This window comes from Melitaea cinxia, chromosome 7 (genome assembly GCF_905220565.1).
Source record: "Melitaea cinxia chromosome 7, ilMelCinx1.1, whole genome shotgun sequence".
NCBI classification, from domain to species: Eukaryota; Metazoa; Arthropoda; class Insecta; order Lepidoptera; family Nymphalidae; genus Melitaea; species Melitaea cinxia.
The window spans coordinates 13,018,394-13,039,999 of record NC_059400.1 but is presented as its reverse complement, the minus strand read 5'-3'; the positions used below and the strand labels follow the sequence as shown (position 1 = coordinate 13,039,999).

Below are 21,606 nucleotides of genomic sequence, written 5' to 3'. Positions count from 1 at the left end.
AATTCACTTCATCGCTTCTTCCGGCATCTTAACAGCGATGTTGGTTATATGGCACAGATTGTTGTGTTTTTATATGAATTGTCCTAACATTATTAGCATAGTAATAACATTGGGATACATTATTTCATAAATATGTGTTAAATATGTGATGAGATATGATGATGTCTATTGTAATAAGAGTAGTGGATATTTACAAGCTACGGCTGGATGAGGATTGCGGAAAACCGGGATGTATGGCGCGAACTTGGGGAGGCCTATGTCCAACAGTGGACTGCAATAGGCTGAGCTGTGCTATATTTACAAGAATAAATCACAATATAAATACAGCGAATTCAATTTTTACACATGTTAATTGTTAACAGGTGTAGAACGGGCGACGGCTTCGTGGCAATTCTATCTTGGCTGGTAAAGACCATTATTATGTATGCTCGCAAACGACAAAAACCCGACTTCAATTATATCGACAAGTAGTTGATGATAACACAGTCAAGTAAATACGCCTTAACCATGTTTACTAAAAAAAGTAGTTATCTTAATCAAATTAAAATGAGACCACAAACAAATATTAACTGAAAAAAAAGGCCAAGTAAACACGCATTATTAAATATAACTCGAAAAGGACTTGTTAGATCTCAATTAAATTGAAATGGGACCACATGACACACACCACCTTTCACCCACTCAAAAGTTCTGAGTTTTTAACTTGGTACTAGTTTAGGTAACTGCATATTATTATATATAAAAATATTTATGTAAGTTAAACTCATCTGCATTTTTAAATTGATTTTTTTTCTAATTTGCAACAACAAACAGGTTTAAATTTAAAACAAATTTAAAATATAAATACAAAACGAACATAGAAATGAGACACTAGTTCGTAAAATCACTAAAAGTACGTAGGTATATTAAGTTTCTTTTGTTAACGAGAAGTAGAGATAATAATTGATGTTGCTAATTTTATTCCTTTTGTTACTTTATTTTATTTTCTTAATGGATTAAATCTTCTGTACAAATAAAATTGGATCGCTAAATGTGTCGCTAAGAAGAACAGGCGAATCAATTCGGCTACTTTTTTATAATTTTTTAAAGGTTCTTATTTTTTTTTTATATATCGACTAGCGCTTGACTGCGATCTCACCTGATGGCAAGTGAAGATGCAGCCTAAAGTGGTGCGCGCTTGTCTAGACGATGCCTATTATCTTATGGTTCTTATTTTAATTATAAATTAATGAAATTGCTAAAAAAATAAGAAAATTTCAGCAGTTGTAACGCGTTTGACAGTTTAGACCAGACATTGCCTGTCGGGTCGGCTAGCAATAAAATAAAAACATTTGACGTCAATCTATTCGAACTGTCATTATAAACGTAGGCGATCAAACGTAATTGCAAGTGAGCGTATCTGGTACACAAACACAGTGAGTAGACAATGGGCAGATAGAATGTTTGCTTCACTGTCGACATCCTCTCTTGTTGCCGGAGATCTAAAACAATCGTTTTATTTTTAAGTTTTCTATCTTTTATTTTACTATTTAAGCTGTTTTCAATTATCTGTTAGTTTTATGAATTATTTAGTGTTTAGAAATATAACATTTTTTAACACTCAAGTCTTAATTAATACAAAATTATAACAAATATGTAATACCTATCATTGACACATCACTTCATCATAACTTATTCTTTCTACTGAATAAAATATATAAAAATTTCATAACTTACCATTTCAAAGACTGATTTCAGTGTTTACCCGATAAAAATAACCATATGTGATGAATAGCTATGCGTGAAATATTATATTTCTAATAATATGTTGCTGATTTTAAAGAGCAAACATAAAATTAAATGTACAAGATATTTATCTCATTATACAAGTGACATTTGTAATTAAGTGACCGATTAACATAATACGATGTCTCACGATTAAAATTATTGTTACTAATAAATAAATAAATATCTATATCAAACACACACACACACACACACACACTACGCGCACACACACACGCACACGCATACACACACGCACACACACACGCACACACACACGCACACAGACAGACAGACACGATCGTCTTTAAGGTAAACAACACACTTCATTATACACCAAAACAGAAAAAATACATATCAGATAGATTTTAACAAAGTATCATAAGGTACAAAGGGCGGCCTTATGGCTAAAAGCGACCTCTTCCAGACAACCTAGGGGCAGAGGAGTGGTATTGTGTCGGTGTAGGTGTACAAATTGTTATACACCATTTCAAGTGACATATAAACGTGTAAATGTATTTACGTAAACACATATACATATATAAATACATAAATATATACAAACTCACATACAATATAATACAACTTAATGCTTGTATTATAGATAACATCCGAGTGTTATGGTGAAACATTTTTTTTGATAAATAACCATAGCCATTATACATATATAAATAGTCAAATACAAATATTACACCCAGACTCTGGCGGGAATCGAAACCGCAACCCGCGGAACAGAAAACAGGTTCACTACAAACTGCGCCAACGGGCTTTTTAATCAACAAATAGCTCACATTCCTCAATAATATTACATTTCGAGACGTATATATCATTAACTGGACAGTTTAATAACGCCTTACGTATTTGAAAGCGTTGCAGAATTCGTGCACCGTGTCTGACATAGCTAACGATTCTATCTCTGACAGCATTCAGTGTAACAAAGTTATTACATCAATTCAGGAATAGAGGAATCATCGAATAATGTTTATAACGACATATCAATTAGCATTAGCTACTTATGCAAAGGAAATTAGTAAATAATTTTTACCATTAAAATTAGGGTAGTGTCCTGTTATTTATATTATCATCAAAAGCTATATTTTAGTTTGAAATAATTGTACTCAATTTCATCAATTGATTGGTCAGATTATAACATCGTACTCCTGGGCATAGACCTCCTTTTTCACGTAGGAAAATGATCGGAGCTTAACCCATCACGTATCTATGATAGAAACCGGCACTCACGACTTAATTTGATTTACGAGGCACGATGTCGAAGTCAACAAGAATAGACACCAAAACCACAAAGAAATATTTGTACAAATACAAAGAGTCCGAGCCAGAATCTTGTTGCTCTATATTGTATTTCGTACTAAGTTAAATCCTACTGCTGGATAAATTTTAGATAAAAGAATAGATTTTAAGGTATTAAATATTTTTTTAAACTATCCAATAAATAAAATAGCAATAAACCGTTCTTTTCTTTTTATAAATAGAATCCAAGATGAAGTTAAACAAAAAAAAAATCCGATGAGTCCTTATCAATGTCGATTGTAATGCTAACGAATGCTATTAATTAATGTTAAATTATTTCGATGCAATCGAATACAAAATAGTCTACCTACATTGAAATTTGAAAGAGGAACCTAAGGTCATTTCATCCTGAATATTTTTTAATTTGAACCCAATTGGATAAATCATCTATGTAGTGGTTATTGTTAGCTAGGCGTTTGTGTTTGTGTATTTTGTGTGTTTTTCTAGACCCTTACAGGATTAACACCATAACGAGGGCCGTAGTGTGAGGCATTTAGTTTTATTGCTTTTTATTTTATTTCCTCTGTTGACCTAATGGATTTTTGTAAAACAAGCCACAATACTGTACATTAATATGAATTTCGAGTTTAGAAAGAGTTAAGTGAAACTACATATTTAATTTCATTTAGAATTTTAATATTACCAACAAAATTAGTAATTTAATAAAAGTTAAAGTTATAAATAATAATTTCAATTACTTAAGTAACTGTTACCGAGATGTATTGATATTGTTAAAATTATTTTATATAGTTTATTGAGTTAGAGCATAACATATATATAATATATATATAGACGCCTGGTTGGCTCAACGGTTACAGCCATGGATTGTATCTGTTGCGCTGGCGGTTGCGGGTTCGATCCCCGCACATGGCAAACATTTGGTTTGCCGTGGTCTGGGTGTTTGTGCAGTCCTTGTGGGTCTGTCTCCCCACCGTGCCTTGGAGAGCACGTTAAGACGTCGGTCCCGGTTGTAATCATGTACACCTGATAGCGACCGTTACTCATAGTAGGGAATATATCCGCAAACCCGCTTGGAGTAGAGTGGTGGATTAAGCTCTGATCCTTCTCCTACATGGGGAAAGAGGTCTATGCCCAGTAGTGGGATATTAGAGGCTGAAGCGTGTATATATATATATACTGTTCAAGATTTGGAGTCCGTCTGGGGAAGTACCTCAAGCTTAAAATGAAAGCCAATTAATACTGATCTCAGGTAGTGTTGTGTTACTGTGGTGATTATGGTGGCCAGAGCTCCTGGTGGGGTCGAGGGTAGAGTCAGCAACGAGCTTGTGATGTTATTGTATTCTGGTGTTGCAGGCATCTTCTTTTGACATGCGACTATATATAAAAAATATGGAAGGAATTTTGGAAAGGAATCTGTATTATTTTAAATACTTTTCAAGGTATTAAATAATGCATTTTTATAATTTAAATAGTTTTTTTTTAATATACTCCTTAATAATCGATTTTCATATAAGGCCCCCGTTATGAAAAAAATATATGGAGTAAAATTCTACTGAACGAATGACCTCGTTACTTACTCGTAACGTCGTACCGCCATCTATCGGACACCAATCGGGATCCGATAGATGACGACGTATAGCCAAGCCAGCCAATAGCTAATAGCCAGTCAATAGTCAAGTCATATAAATTTTTATATTATTTTATTAAATGATACACGTATAAGTATTACATATAGATTTGAAGTGAGAATCGAACCTAAATCGGGATGCAGGTTTATTTCCAAATACGCCAACGGGCCCCATTTCGCAAATAGAATGAAATGAGAACTAAAGTAAATCAAGTAGAATGAGAAGATGCTTAATTATTTTAATAAGAAGCTCGCAATTTGATATCAGTACTTACTAAATTTTGTAAAAAGTTTGACCTACTCTCGTAATCATCGAATGAATTTTAATTTTCACTTCAGACTTTTTATCAAAGTTCAAAGGAGTACAAATTGTGTCACCGTTAAAATTTATTAATTTAATAGCAATTAAACTAAGGATATACTTGCAAACAGTGATATTATCAAGCCGTATATTTTGATTTATTTATTTGTATAAGCTTCCTAATTATATTACTTGCTCGTCCAAATAAAAATTACGTTTTCATGAGCATTATTTTGTGTTGTGTATAACTGTGTTGTTTGACCTTTTTTGATGACAAATTGTGAATATTGTTTAGTTCGATAAATATACTTTTCTTTTTTATACGAAAACGGTTATAAAGTAGTGTTGTGTTTCTTTGATAAGGTAGTCAAAGATCTTGGCAATTCGTTGTGTTGACAGTGAAGTTAGAACGGGTAACGTGTTCGTGGGGCGCTTTTTGTATGGCGTTTATAGGCTTAGGAAACCGCTTACCATCAGGTGGTGACAAACAAGACAAAACTTTGGCTAGATTCTATAATAACAAAAAAATATATAAATAGTAATTAAAATATTATATTTCTATCCTACATTCCTAATTTCCCTGTCAGTTTGGAGGAATTTTACGTTGTTTTAGTGATAACCGTATTCTTTGAGAGCCCAAGTGTAACAAAAAATAAACAAAGTTTGACTCCCCACAGACAGTTGTACCAAATACTTAATCCAATTAGTAAAATTGATTGTCTTACAGTTACAGTATTTTTCGTTTCACCATCTTCATATTTCTTCCTCGACGCCATTCTTCTAAATCCTTTTCGAAGCCTCTTTTTACCACGTTTTTATTATTATTATTTTTTATAGAAGAGGGGGCAAACGGACAGTTGACTCACCTAATGGTAATTAAAAAACAACATCCACAGACACCTGCTATTAGCTTGGGTTGTATGTATGTATGTAATGGAACTTTTAAGCATAATTTTCACCTTGCTTAATATATTAAATGTAACAATTATTCAACTTGCAACTATCTATGTGTGGAGAGTTATAAAAAAATATTAAAAAGTTATGAAAATATAGTAAAATGCACCGCACGTTTTTTACTCTGAATTGAATCATTCTCTTAATAACTAAAATTTTATTATAATTTTATTTTGAAGTACTAAATTATGATTATTGTTCGATCTTGTACTTCTGTAATATAAACTCTTTGTCATTAAAAATTATTTTCTACTTTTTAGTTCGATTAGCTATGTTATTATTGTTTTATTAGTTATGCGTGGTTTTTTAGTTTTTTTTTTAAACTATAATTTATTCTTATTTACATACAGCATAGAATGATACCATTGTAAAAAATTAAAATCGTTTATTCCAGTACAAATAAATATACTTTTATTTTTTATATACTTAAAATTATTATTATACGTTATTGTTGCATATTCAGATACACATTGTACATGCGTGGTTATCCCGCCATCGTTCGGCTTTATAAGTTCCAAAATGGTAGTGGAAATGTGTTATCCCTTAGTCACCTCTTACGAAACCCACGGAAAGAGAGAGGGTGGCTATATTTTATACAGCCGTAGCCACACAGCTTATTTGTACATTATAATTAATTTATTACATTACAATTAAATATTATATATGTTCTGACACAACTGTTGTGGTACAAAATTGAAACTTCTGGCTTGTAAAATTTTTTTTGTACCCCAAAAGAGAACCCAACGATATGGATAATTCATTAGTTTTTAAGCAATAATTGTGTTTGCTGGCAAACGAAAAAAAAACCGACTTCAATTACATCGACATGTAATACAACGTAGATAGACGAAAAAAATAATACGCATCCTTACCTAAAATACATTTGATACAACACTAAATTGGACAATAAACAACTGGTAAGACTAAAGAGTTAACACGTTAACAACCCTTACATTTGAGCGTGTTGAAAAACCTCATCAGAACAAACGCAAGCCGCGTACATCGTTTCGTATAATTATCGTGAGGGTTCACGGTTACGATAGACTTTATTTCCTCGCCGAAACTTCTGCGTACTGTTATCACAGGATCTGTTTGAAGTTCGCCAAACAAATTTAGCACGGGTCATTAATTTTAAGACTGCCTGTTTTTATCAAGAAGTTTTAAACACTTTTTCACTTCGGAAATGTCGTATGTTTTAATCATTTATGAAGTTTACGCGTGTTCGACCTCGTAACTGTGGCAGGCTGGCACCGAGTGTCCCTTTATCTGTTTAGTCACTTTTGTTTCACTATTAACCGTGTATGGTAAATATTAGCCATTTTACATTTCAAAAGATAAAAATTAATCTATGTCAAACACGTTATTAATTAATGAATTAATTTACTCTTTATTGTACACATAAAAAGAAGTTTCCAATTTATAAAACAATTCACAAAAAGAAATGTACAACAGGCGGTCTTATCGTTAAACAGCGATCTCTTCCAGACAACCAGCTTGGAGGAGATAATGTGAAAAAATCCAAAAGGGTGTACAGAATTAAAATGAAAGAAAACAGCAAGAAAACCAAATACATACATACATACATACACATATTATTACACGTTATTATATATGTAAAAAAATTGTTAAAAAGTAAAATAAGGGAAAGTAAAAAGTAACTTTAAGTCGTACATTAAACAAAAAAAATCCAATTTCACATTGTAAGCAATAAATCGACTTTACCACAAGGAAAAGAATATTATCGTTAATATGAAATGTAGGGTTGCATAATACTGTTAGGAATCTTTAGTTATGACTTATGACATTTCGTTGGCTTCACACTAATTTGTTACTTAGCATTGTTAAGGAGCAGCGAAAAAAAATGGTAGCAGATATGTGTGATTGAGAAAAATTGGCTTCCAGACACTCGCCGTTGTCAGTTAAAATCTTTTTCAGTAGTAAATAAAATGCTGACATCTTCAATAAAAATTTGATTGTTTAATTACGATCGTTTCAATTTCTTACTAAAATAACATTTTCAAGAAGTTGTCTATTTTCTGACGTTTACGTATGAATATAAATGACATTATGAAGCTACTTATTTACTTGTTTGAAGAAAAAGACCTAAGTTCGCAGAAATAGCGCTACGGCGTCGGTCAGCCGGCCGGCCGGTCGGCGTTTTCTAGGAAACAATAAATAATAGAGTTTTTAAAGCGTTCGATTTGAAAACAATTTAATTGTTTTCTGTTGTTAGTAAGTAGCGATAAATATTTTTTTCGTAATTGTTAACTACAATTGAATCTATGAAAAAAGTTATCCTGTAGGTCACTGCAATTTACGGTTCAATAGTAAAATATTAAAATGTATTAGTAAAACAGTACGCTTCAGCCTGTAATATCCCACTACTGGGTATAGGCCTCTTTCCCATATAGGAGAAGGATCACAGTTTAATCCACCACGCTGCTCCAATGCGGGTTGGTGGATATATTCCCTACTATGAGTAACGATCGCTATCAGGTGTCCATGATAACAACCGGGACCGACGGCTTAACGTGCTATCCGAGGCACGGTGGGGAGACCCACAAGGACTGCACAAACCCCTAGACCACGGCAAACACCTGTATGGCCAATACAAATGTTTGTCATGTGCGGGGATCGAACCCGCAACCGCCAGCCATAGTAAAACAGTATTGAGAACAAATTAATTAAAAAAAAGAAATTAAATTAAACACATAAATAATATATATATAAATATATATATATATATATAAATATATATATATAAATATATATATATATAAATATATATATATATATATATATATATATATATATATATATATATATATATATATATATATAAATATATATATTACATCCAGACTCGGGTGGGAATCGAACCTACAACCCCCGGAGCAGAAAGCAGGTTCACTACAAACTGCGCCAACAAGCTAGTCACTAGTTTTTAATACTAATTTTCACTTTACGTTTTTTGTACAAATGATAGTACTTAATGAAAATACTGACTACTGTAACTAAAAATTTACTATATTACAACTGTAATTAAAAATTTTCCAAACTTACCCTCAGCCAGGTTTAAACTATTATAGGTGGCGAATGCTAGCGCGACCCCAACTCGCCCCACCCAGGCGGACGACTGCTCACAGGTGGTGGGTTTTAGTCAGTAGGAGTCTGACATAATCCTCTGGCGCCCACGCGCTAGAGGGTATCCATGAAGGATTTTCTCCACGTAAAAAAAGGTTTAAACTATTATTTTTAGTATCAAGAGATGGAAGAGATGTTTATCTAATTTCAGCAGTAAGATATTACATGTTTTATTATACCACGCGTTTCACCGCGATTGAGGCGATGTTGAATTCACTTGTCAAGTGAGAGACGAACTTCTTAGCATTCCATGGATTCACCGTGCGGGTGCCGGGTCAATGTGGCAAAAGGAGAAACTCAGAACAGTTCCCAGGACTTGCGACCTAGGTGTAGGTTTAAGGACCCTTTGAGATGCGCATCAACGCTCACCTTCACTGCTCGAGTTTCCCACCCTGACTAAATTGTATGCAAACTACGTAGTCATATGATAAGTTACACCAGTACTTGTTATTTTCAAATACCTATTTTGTCTAATTAATAATTAAATCATTCAATCATATTTACTAGTTTATTCTTTATAATTATATATATTTTAGGATAGCTAAGACTATTGTTAATTTTAATAATAATTTTAAGGGTAAATACTTTGTGATTATGTATTGCGTATTTTATTATTTTTAACAACGTACAATTTTTATACCGCGATTTATGTGAGCAAACCTACATATAGTAGATATTGTAGATTGTTTTTATAATATAAGCCTCTAATGAACTTTTGATAAATAGACTCTATCTCGTGCAAGGATAAGTATACCTTTTATATATTTGTTTAGTTAACTTATATCTGTGCAATTTCTTTGCTAATAATAAAGCATATTTATATATGCTTTATATCTATTATGTAATTACTATGATAATATCTATAAAAAGAATGTAGTTAAATATTAATAATTTAATAAGCATTAATTAGTCTATTACATATTTTGTGTTAGATTTATCATTATTAATGCAATATATTTTAATTAAATTGTAGAAATACTTATGTTATTATTCAATTTTATTTACATTATTAGAATATGATAAAACAAACATAAAAGTCAAGTCTAAGAAAACAATCTTTCATTCTAGTTTCAATAGCCGTTGCGATATTGAATACAATTTCTATTAAAGGTCCTTGAAAGGTTTCAATGTTATTTCTAGCGTCAGAAAATATTTGCTTCACGGGGAAGTGACGTATCATTTACAACCGCAAGTATTTATTCAAGGAAAAAAGGCGATTGTATGGATTTGTTTCCGACGTTTTTTTGAACGATCAAACAGTTATTGATGTTTGGTTTTTATTACAGTTTTCAAAATATTTTTTTAAAATTTTGTTTGTTATTTCTTTTAAAAAGTATTTTGATTGTTAAAAACAAAATTCAAATATTGTGACCTAATTTATAAATAAGTACAAAAAATTAATAATTTAAATTTGGATTGTCTAGAAGAAATGGCTAATTAGGCATTAGTCCGCTCATTGTACTTTATAATATGTAAACTATATAGCTTTATTTGTAATGCATTTGTGGTTTACAATAACTTATAAAATTAATAAATAATTAACTTTTACATACACGCCCCGTCATTTGTTCCTTAGATAGACAGCTCACATATTTATTCAACAAATATATACGAATAATAGATTAATAAATAAGTAAATATGTCACACACAGAACTTAGGGCAGGAATCAAACCCATAACCTTCGGAGTAGAAAGCTCAAGGGCCCAAGCCACTGCGCCAATGGGCTAGACAAACTTTCCGTTTATTAAATATGCAACATTTTATAACAAGTTTGTTTGAGGTATTTTTTTTCTAAAAAATATAATTTATATGTTAAAGATATAAAAAAAATTATTAGCCTGCACAGTTTATGCTGCGTTTTTCTTCGTATTTTATGTCTTTGTAGACAAGGGCTAATGAAAGGGGAGGCTCCGCGCCGGTGCAACCCCTTTGCGCCTTTTCTCAACGTTCAGTAGTCCGCGAGATAGCGAGGCGAGCGGTTGTATGCCCAACTGACCGGATCATCACGAAACTTTTGACGGGACTTCGATGAAACATATTAAAAGTTTACCGCCCCCTTAATCACTACTTCGCGTGTGTTGAATGCCATCCAATGATGGTTAACGATGTGTTTCATTCCTTAAAATGTTTTCATAGAAGTGTTATTTTTTAGTTTTTTTTTTCAATGTTGAAATGATGTTGTCATTATCTTAATGCTATGCTTAAAATCAAAACGTTTCATTTCAATTACTCGACACCGAACGGGGACTAATGTTTCGATCAATTTAGTAAAACTGACGAAACTATAATTAAAACCTTTACGCATAAACTTTTAGTTATATCGAAATGACTGCGACATGTAATGTAATTTTCGGTAGATTTAGGAGCATGATTCTAGCATTTGTAATATTGGATTGGCTCCTAGCAAGAAGTATACATGCAACCATACGTAAGTATTGATAAGTTCATTTTATTTTAAATCTCAAGGTGTTGTTATGTTAACGTATTTGTTCCGTGATTTTTTAGCATTTTTAACCGATAATATTTACGCTACGCTTGACTTACTGTGAAAGGTCAATGTCAAAACGTAAAAGAATATAATTCTTGCGTTAAAATTCTATACAAAATCTGTTTAAATGTATTATTATATTTTTGTTTTCATCAATTTGTTTTTTTTTTTCACTACAGTAAGTTTTAACTAATTGTAAATGATAAAATTATAATTATAAGAAGTAAATTATTAATATATTTTACTACTTCGTACTACTAAAATTATTTTTATTCATATTTTTCTCTCTCTTCTCGGGAATCATACTTATATATATCTTTATTAACGGCTGAATATCGAATTGAATAATAATTTGGATTCTGAAAGACTTAAAGCTAGTATTTCTGTACTTATTATTGTCAATTCAATGCCAAACTGCAACTTATAAATAAAGTCTACAAGTTGAATTTTAACGTTTCCTCGCTTTAACAAGTGAGGAAACGTCAGAAGTATTCATTCATATTAGAATGAAATTGTAGTTATTATGTATTTTTTATACTTTAAAATTAGGTACATTAAAAGTTTAAAGAGTTTCATTTTTTTAGTAAATTTACAAACTAACGGTTTAGTAAAGTATCGACGTTGATAAAATTGTAAAAAAAAACATCCATATGAAAACATGTATGTACGCTTCAGATACGATATTGTGTTTATTTGGCGACTAAAAATATTTAATATGTATTACTCGGATGTCGTATGTTAATCCGCCAATATGTAGTAAAGTAGCGTGATGGACGAATCTTTAATCCAACTTTTTATTAAAATTTGAGAATTCACCTAGCTGTAGGGCATTTATTGGGACTACTAACTACGATACAAATTTAGTTTGTAAATAAAGTTAGGCGTTCCATTATTATCTTAGATGTTCACCCTTTAAGCGGTAAAACAAGAAGTTAGCAAAGGAAGGAATTTTCGAAGTTTCGAAATTGTTACTTTGCGGGCTTGTTGCTAAGACGACCGATCGGAAATTTTTGAAGGTAAACACCTTTCTAACATTTTGTAAAAACGTCGCATCGATTTAAAGTTTTCCTTATGTAGTCGTCTGATTTTACACGTTGGGAAAAAGTGCTGAATAAAATAATAACATATACCTATTTTCAAATAAATGGGCAAAGTATAGTGCTTACGTTACAAACACTTAAACATTAACATAATATGTATTAAAAATATAAAGCTAAGCCATTCGCCGTGACTTCGTCTAGAACGGAACCAAGCGTAGTAGTAATTTCAATAGAGTAATGTTGAAGACCGCGTTGGCGCAACGGTCACAGCTATGGATTGTATCTGTTGCGCTGGCGGTTGCGGGTTCGATCCCCGCACATGACAAACATTTGTATTGGCTATACACGTGTGGTCTGGGTGTTTGTGCAGTCCTTGTGGGTCTCCCCACCGTGCCTCGGAGAGCACGTTAAGCCGTCAGTCCCGGTTGTTATCATGTACACCTGATAGCGATCGTCACTCATAGTAGGGAATATATCCGCCAACCCGCATTGGAACAGCGTGGTGGATTAAGCTCTGATCCTTCTCCTACATGGGGAAAGAGGCCTATGCCCAGTAGTGGGATATTACAGGCTGAAGCGTAATGCTCAAGAAGGAATGTAAGCACGCTGTAAGCCAAAGCACAAAGATATATTTTTCGTTTTTTTCTTATAAAATTTAATTTAGGTGACATACGACACGAATATGTAGTGCAGAGCGACAATTTTACATTTTCACTATAACGGACTAAAAGCCAATAACTATTTATACAGTTCTCATAACAGGTGAAACCTTTTATTTTGGCTTCACGTTACGACAGTTACATCCGTTGTGGTTACGAGCTGAATGAAGAACTGCACGCCCTCAACAGTGAAGTTTTCTAAGCGCAAACATTGATAAGGTATCTTCATAATGTAAACATGTATCTTATCACGTGATACAACTTAAAGTTTCTGGTTTTCTGGTGGTACACTTTTACAAGGCCAGCTCAATTGAAATTATTTTTATACAGAATATTCCCGTTTTAAATAATTTTAGTAATGAAATCACTTCAGCCTATCGCAGTCCACTGCTGGACATAGGCCTCCACAAGTTCGCGCCAAAAATATCCTGAACTTGAGGTGTGTTGCCTATAGTCACTATGCTAGGAGGTGGGTTGGTGACCGCAAGGCTGGCATCGTCGCACCGAAGATGCTACTAAATGAAATAAATAATGAAATAACAATTTTAGTTTAAAATCTTATATTTTTATACAGAATTGCGTTTTATATTCTCCTTATCACCCTGTTACAGCACATATGTACATGTGATATATTGTCATATGAATAAACTGTGGCCTGCATGTTTGAAAATAAGAAAAAAACCTCCCCAAAAATCGAAACCGAAGTACACGTTTCAATTAAACTGGAACTGTATTAAATACGTACGGGCTTGACAAAAGTCTGTAAATGTGTAAGGCTATGTTAAAAGAAGATCTTCTGCTGTAACAGTTAGTCAAACTCTTCAGTATGTTGTATAATCTACCAAACATTATGTGGTCTACGATGAAGTAGCCATTTCGAAACCCAGTCTATTCCGTTGGTCGGAATTCGTCGAGTTTCGTGAAAGTGTGTGTCGAATGATGCTCTTGAAATATTGCTTGAATTATAAGAAGTAATTAACTTAAAAAAAGAGTAAATATAAATTTTGAAACACTTACATGGTAATTGTAATGCGCAACTACAGAACTCAGTGTCGTTCATGAGTCAACATTAATTTTAGAGGTTAAATAAGGTTGTAATGATAATATGCTAATGTCGGTGTTTATTTTTTTGCAGTAATTCAATTACTATTCTGTTCAGTTACAAAAATTTGTTCGTCTTCAAAGCAATAAAGCTAAAGTAATTATATCAGTCTTTAAAATAAGTACAACAATTGAGAATAACAAAATACCTACTTGTAGTTTTCAGACTCATTATTTAGAAATGTAACTGTTACAAATCAATTAATTATATTTGTTAGACAAGTCTAAATCAGGTTAGTAATGAAACCGTGTCACAGATTTTTGTTTCATTAAAGTTCTCAAAATGATGAATATTTTAATGCAAGGCGTTTCTGAATAAAATCACGAGTATTATATCATTTCGTCAAAAGCTCAGAAAGGTTTTAATTAACTTTTTAAGGCTAACACGTTCAAGAGTTCGTACTCGACGATTTTACTCGAACTATTTTTAGTTAGTATTTATATACCATATTTAAATGTGGAGAAGAAACTTTTTAATCACTGTAAGTATCTCGCGCTACATAGCTCGCAAATGTTAAGTGTTTTAAAATTAGTGTAACGAGTCTTTTTTTATATAACTAGATCGGCAAACAAGCGTACGACTCGTTTGATGGTAAGCGATTACCGTAGCTTATAGACATCTGCAACACCAGAAGCATCGCAAGCGCGTTGCCGACCTCATCCCCAGTACCCCCCAGGAGCTCTGGTCACCTTATTCACCAACAGGAACACAACATTGCTTGAAAACAGTGTTATTTGGCGGTGATCTTCTGTAAGGTCAAGGTACTTACCCCAGTGGAGCTGCTCCATATTTTAAGCAGGAAATTTCCTGCTGTGCCCTACCTCAGTTAAAGTAGTTAGTTCGACTTTTAATTACAATGACGTTCAAATAAAGAAAAATTTTACATTAATAGTTGCAGTTTTCATATTCACGACTTCACAAGTTTATTGTATTTATTTCAAATATTGCATGCCATCAAAATTCAATTCAATTTATTATAAGGAAAATTGCCCGTAAAATATTATAAGCACAAAAGTAGTGAGAACATAAAGATGGATATTTGTATCTCTTTCAAAATAGTATGCCGTTTGCTACGAATTCTGATGTTTTTGTGACTTGTAAGACATTTGTATATTAATAATAAAACAAATACAATTGAAATGCAAATTAATTTATATATAATTATATTATAATATATTCCTCGTATATTATCGTATAGTATCGTATATATCGCGTATTCTTTCCGCGTACATGCAAACTGTGGAATGACCTTCCTCCTGAGGTTTTCCCTGAGCGCTTTAATTTAGGGGTTTTCAAGCGTCGAGTGTATAAGCATCTTTTTCTTAAATGCCGGCAACGCACCTGCAACTCCTCTTATGTTGCAGATGTCGATGGGCGATGGTAGCCGTTTAACATCAGATGGCTTCGTCTGCTCGTTTGCCCCCATTCTTATTATTAAAAAAAAAATATTCATACTCACGTACATTTTACAAAATAAAATTATTAAAATTAATATAAATCGCATTTCTTGTAATCTATAAAATTTGTTGAAATTTGTCGTTAATTTTAGTATAAATTACATAATTATATTCAATAGCACCACAATTATTTAACAAAATACTAAAAGTTGCTAATTTTTGTAATAATGAGTTGCGACTGTTACTGCCACTCGCAAGGTTTCTCAATAAAGTGCGATACATTTGTGTATCGTGGTATAAGACATACACACAAATACAAACATTATATACGTGAAATTATTGCAGACGTTTTGGCGTTTAGTCTTAGCACCGCCCTCAGTTCATTGTAGTATTTAATACGAAGTATTCTAAAAAAGATTTTGTGATAAGACTTTGTATTCTTTTCTCGAGAATAATGTAAAAATATATATAATATTATGTACGATTTGATTTTTGTGTTACCCACACATTAGGAATTCTAAACATTTTTGAATATCATATTAAAAATTGACAAAAATTGACGGTTCGCTTAAACCGAAAATAAAAATCATCATATCAAAAATTTCGATCTAACGGTTACATCGTTCCATAGCTTAATTGGCTATTCCCGCTGGAACGGTCAATTTTTGATATGATATTCAAAAATATATATAATATAACACATATACATACATACATACACATAAAGACAAAAGTATGTGCGTACGTAAATACTTAATACATAAATAATTTAATAAAAAAGCAAAAAAGGTGTGTAAACATAGATATACACAGAAATAACAATAATTAATAAATAAAAAGAAAATTGTTACGATGCCAAAAATATTGCTTTGGTTAACTTCTCAAAACATTCTAATGATTGAGCTTTTTTGGATAGGGGCATTGAATTCCAAAGAGAACTAGGTTTGACAGTAAAGGATTTAGAGGATGAAGTATGTGATGGAATCTTTAGGATAAGGTTAAGGAATAATGAAGAAATTCGAAACTCTTTTTAGGTAGAAAGGAGTTAAATAGAACCGAGGTTAGACGAGACTGAATGTGACTATTCCTGCGAAGTCGGATAGGTAGACTTGACCTTTTTGTGAAGTTCTGAAAAGTGGTCATATTTACGTAACCCAAATATAAACCGAATACAGAGCTTTTGTAGGCGCTTAAGTTTATTTAATTGTTCCTAATTTAAATTAACGTCACACTGTCAGGAATTGTGCTGTGTGGCTACGGCACTAAAGAATTTAGCCACCCCCTCTCTTCCCGTGGGTGTCGTAAGAGGCGACTAAGGGATAACAAGGTTCCACGACCACCTTGGAACTTAAGAAGCCGACCGATGGCGGGATAACCATCCAACTGCTGGCTTTGAAATACACAGGCCGAAGACGGGCAGCAGCGTCTTCGGTGCGACAAAGCCAGTACTGCGGTCACCAACCCGCCTGCCCAGCGTGGTGACTATGGGCAAAACACATGAGTTCACGTTATTTTTGGCGTAAACTTGTGGAGGCCTATGTCTACCAGTGGACTGTATAGGCTGTAATGATGTCAGGAATTGGTAAAAGGGGGGTCTGTTCAAGCATAACTTCTCTATTATTCTTGTTGTCAGAGGTTCGGTTAAGACGATATGAGAGTTTGATGCTAAAACTGGAAAAGTAGCGTAGTTTTAAATATTTGTGAATAGAAAGGTTATGCGTATTTTTCGATTTTTCTTATTTTATGTCATGTAAAAGTATCATATTACTGCGTTTTTTCATCTCCAGAGTGCTAAGAAAATCCACCTGGTATTAAAGTGCAGAAAAGCCTACATTCTAAATTTTTTAAGGTTATTGAATTCTGCTGCTAGAGAGACTGCGGGGACAGATGATGGCGATTTTTGCAATAGCAATCGCTGATGGAATTAACTCATTTCTTGCTTCAAGCATTTCAGCTGTCTCAGACAGTGCATCTTTTACAGACTCCATTGTGCTCTATATTTTATGACAGTAGTAAATGAGCAAAGTAATATATATCACATATATCATATAAACATAGCTGGTAGGTAATACACTTTTTAATTAAATAATCTATACATTACAAATAAATAAAATTGGAGTGTCTGTTTGTAATATTAAAGTAGCCGCTTTTTCTAGATGCATATGGATGTATACGCGGTACATATACCAAAACAATTTTTTTTACAATTTTTGTCTGTCTGTCTGTTTGTTCCGGCTGATCTCTGAAACGGCTGGACGGACTTTGACGGGACTTTCACTGGCAGATAGCTGATGTAATAAGAAGTAACTTAGGCTACTTTTATTTTAGATATTTATTTATTTTATAACTCTGCGAACTAAACAATAACTTTTTTGTTAAATTCCACGCGGACAGCTAGTAAATAAACAAAAGCTTCACACTCAACGGTCCAGTAGGACTCTCCTGTGTCGGGGGTCCGGAAACACATAATACACATGAACATATGTCTAGACCACGAAAATTACTTATATGGCCAATGTTAATATCTGTCGTGAGCGGGGATCAAATATCACAATTATACTTTGCTATAAAACAAAATCAGTATGAGTAGATACGGGCAGTAAGATCAAGTAAGACTAAAGTTAAAACTCTGTCAAAGTTTAAATTATCAGCTAGATGAAGAATAATGAGCTTCGTCTAGGATAGGTGATTCGTCATCATTAAAGAAACACTGCATTCTTTTGGTGCAGTACGTGTTAAGAACTACGACTAGCTTAAACTCGCAGTTACTGCGGTCGTTTTACTTAAATCAAAAATACTATTATAGTATTATTACAAGAATCATGTACGCCCAAAAATTAAATATTCTTTTAAAAATAATAATTGTGTTTGCTCGCAAATGAAAACAAACTGATTTCAATTACATCGATAAGTAACATAACGTAAGTAGACGAAAAAAATTAACAAACGCACTAGTCGTCACTACGATTTTCGAAGGTTTCCCTCGATTTCTCTTGGATTGCACCATTAGATCCTGGTTTCCTTATCATGATACCACACTTGGGATATCTACTTTCCAACAAAAAAAAAAATTATCAAAATAAAATTAAAAAATTTATACGGTCGAATTCAGTAACTTTTTTGAAGTCAGTTAAAAAGTTAATATTTTCATTAAATTTATTAGGTACATACATAAGTTTTTTTTATTACCAATTTGTACTACATGAAAAATGTGGAAAGCGGAAAATGTACATACGAATAAGCAAAGAAACTCCCGAGGAATTTATACTGCGGAGTACATACAATGTCTGCGACATTTTTTCTTAACGAAGTAAAAATCTCTATGCAATTTCGTAACATCACTGAACGCTACTACTTAATGCCATGATATACATTACAATAAATTGACGATTTCAGTCATTAAATAACTAGTTAAGAACTATATAGATACAAAGGTAGGCAACTTTGTGCTCCTATGTTAGGTAACAGTTGGCTAATATAGACAGACTTTTGTTATAATAAATGTACATATAAACGATACACGTATAAATATATTTTATAATTGGCTTAGGTTTGAACTTAGGCCGAGAGTGAACCCGCAACCTTCAGAACAAAAAGAAGGGTAACTGCAAACTGAACAAATGCAACGGGCAAGTCATTGTCAGGAATTAAGATGCATTTTTCAAGTGTTTACATAGATACGGCTGAAATGTAATCTATGAAATAAATTATGATACAGATTTGAGCAATATACTCGTATTCTGTTACTTTCGCACAAAATAGAATTAATCACTATAAATTGGTAAACTATACAAGTAAATGAAATTGGAGTCTGTTTGTAATTTTAAAATAGCTGCTTTTTACTAAATGTATATGAATGTATACACGGTACATATACCCAAAATAACAATTTTTACAATTTTTGTTTGTCTGTCTGTTTGTTCCGGCTAATCTCTGAAACGGCTGGACCGATTTTGACGGGAAGTTCACTGGCAGATAACTGATGTAATAAGGAGTAACTTTGGCTACTTCTATTTAGGAAATTTATTTATTTTATAATTGCGAACTGAAAAATACCTGTTTTGTTAAATTCCACGCGGACGAAGTCGCTGGCACAGCTAGTTTAAGAAATACATTGAAATTTAATTTGAATTTAGGAAAAGCACCAAGCAATCAGTATGAACCTGAAATTAAACAACATTTAGCAAACAAAACATCATACTATATTTGTAATTACTAAATAACGTGTATTAAATACATTATTATAAATGTTTGTATAATTCTTTGCAAGTTCATAAAAATTCGAAAGATTATGGAAAATTTAATTAAAAAGTATTATTTCAGCCTCGATAGATATTTTAAACTGCTAGGTGTTTTGGTTGACAAGCTATACATCTATAAGTTAGTAGGCATTTTTGCAACGGTGAACGTTTTTACCTACCGATAACATTTTATAAGTACATTATTAATAAGTTTGTGATTACAATGTATAATAGTTATATTATTAAAGTGTTGTACTTTTAAATTTATACTAAGCTATGGTTCTAAGAAAGATATAATGTCTTAAAACTTTTAATTATGTTGTACTAAACGAAGACTATATACATTTAAAAAAAATAATGTACATTTTACACCTCTCGATTTCTAAGACCAATTTATTTTGCATAGTTTATATTTCTAATTTAAAAAAGTGTGAGTAGGTATACTTAAGAAGTTATACTTCATTGTCAACCTAACTTCATGTTACTAACTTCTTCGTTGACTAGCTAACTTCAAGTGTCCGTATTTGTGACGGTGTGCGCGCGCATCGTAAGAATTTACTCTCATTATTTTTCCCTAGCGCACCAAAACAAGTATAACTTCAAAAAATATTTTCTATAACTGAAATATCATTGTAATCATTGATTTATATGTTTAAGCTACATTTTACACGCACTGCAGCCGAACATGTTTCAAATATACGCCATAGCAAGCGCTGCGATCAGTCTGTTTTTGAAACTTACTATGCACATAGTCGATCAAAGTCTTACTTTTCCAGTTATTTATTCGCGGTAAAGAAAACAAAAAAAAAAAAAAATCTAAAAAAAAAGAATTTTACTATGTATAAAATTTATGCTTGTTATTTACTTTGTTTTCATGTCTCGTAATAACAGGCTTAAAGAAAGTATGAGGTTGGTATGCAAAGTTGTAGAAGAAATAAAATCTAAGTATTGTTTTAATGTAGCGTCTCTCGCAGCCAAGTCATATAAACGTTACTATTATTTCGTGGCATTCGTTGTCAACACACATGAGTTCACGTTATTTTTGGCGTAAACTTGTGGAGGCCTATGTCCAGCAATGGACTGTATAGGCTGTAATGATTATTTCGTAATAAAAGATTTTATTCATAACATGTACATAGAATTCTACTAAACACATACCTATACCTACGTAGTCTCAACTCGGTATAAATCTGTCATATCTGCATCTGTCATCTCTTGCATCAAAATATAAATCATATCAAAACAGAATTCAATATTTATAATTTAACAGAATTCAATATTTATAATTATAAGTCAAGTTTAAATTAGTTATAGAAATATCATGTATGCAAAGATATACAGACTCAACCCTGAGGGCAAACCATACAACTCTAGTAGGATCTCTCGTACGTATGTGCCGGTCGGCCAAGAAAGTGGTGTACCAGTTATTATTTAGTTTCCTGGTCATCGAAAATTACAACAATTCGTTCGTTATTAAAAAAATATTGATTGATTGGTTTAATATCTGGGGGCACGGTGCCCCCGTCAAGACGAGCCCAAAAAAAAAACGAAAAGCCCTATCTACCTTTTCTCGAAGCGCTTCGTCATTTTTTTGAACCCTCATAACTTGGGTTTGG

The 21,606-nt window shown here is 32.5% G+C and overlaps 1 long non-coding RNA gene across 1 annotated transcript; it reads right to left on the bottom strand.

Annotated features, from left to right (window-relative positions):
* Nucleotides 1-1,104: 1,104 nt before the first annotated feature.
* On the bottom strand, nt 1,105-19,631 carry LOC123655041. Its single transcript, XR_006743308.1, has 3 exons — nt 19,621-19,631; nt 12,396-12,398; nt 1,105-1,208 (listed from the first exon to the last, which is right to left on the bottom strand). It is a non-coding gene; the product is annotated as an uncharacterized LOC123655041 (long non-coding RNA).
* Nucleotides 19,632-21,606: the final 1,975 nt, after the last annotated feature.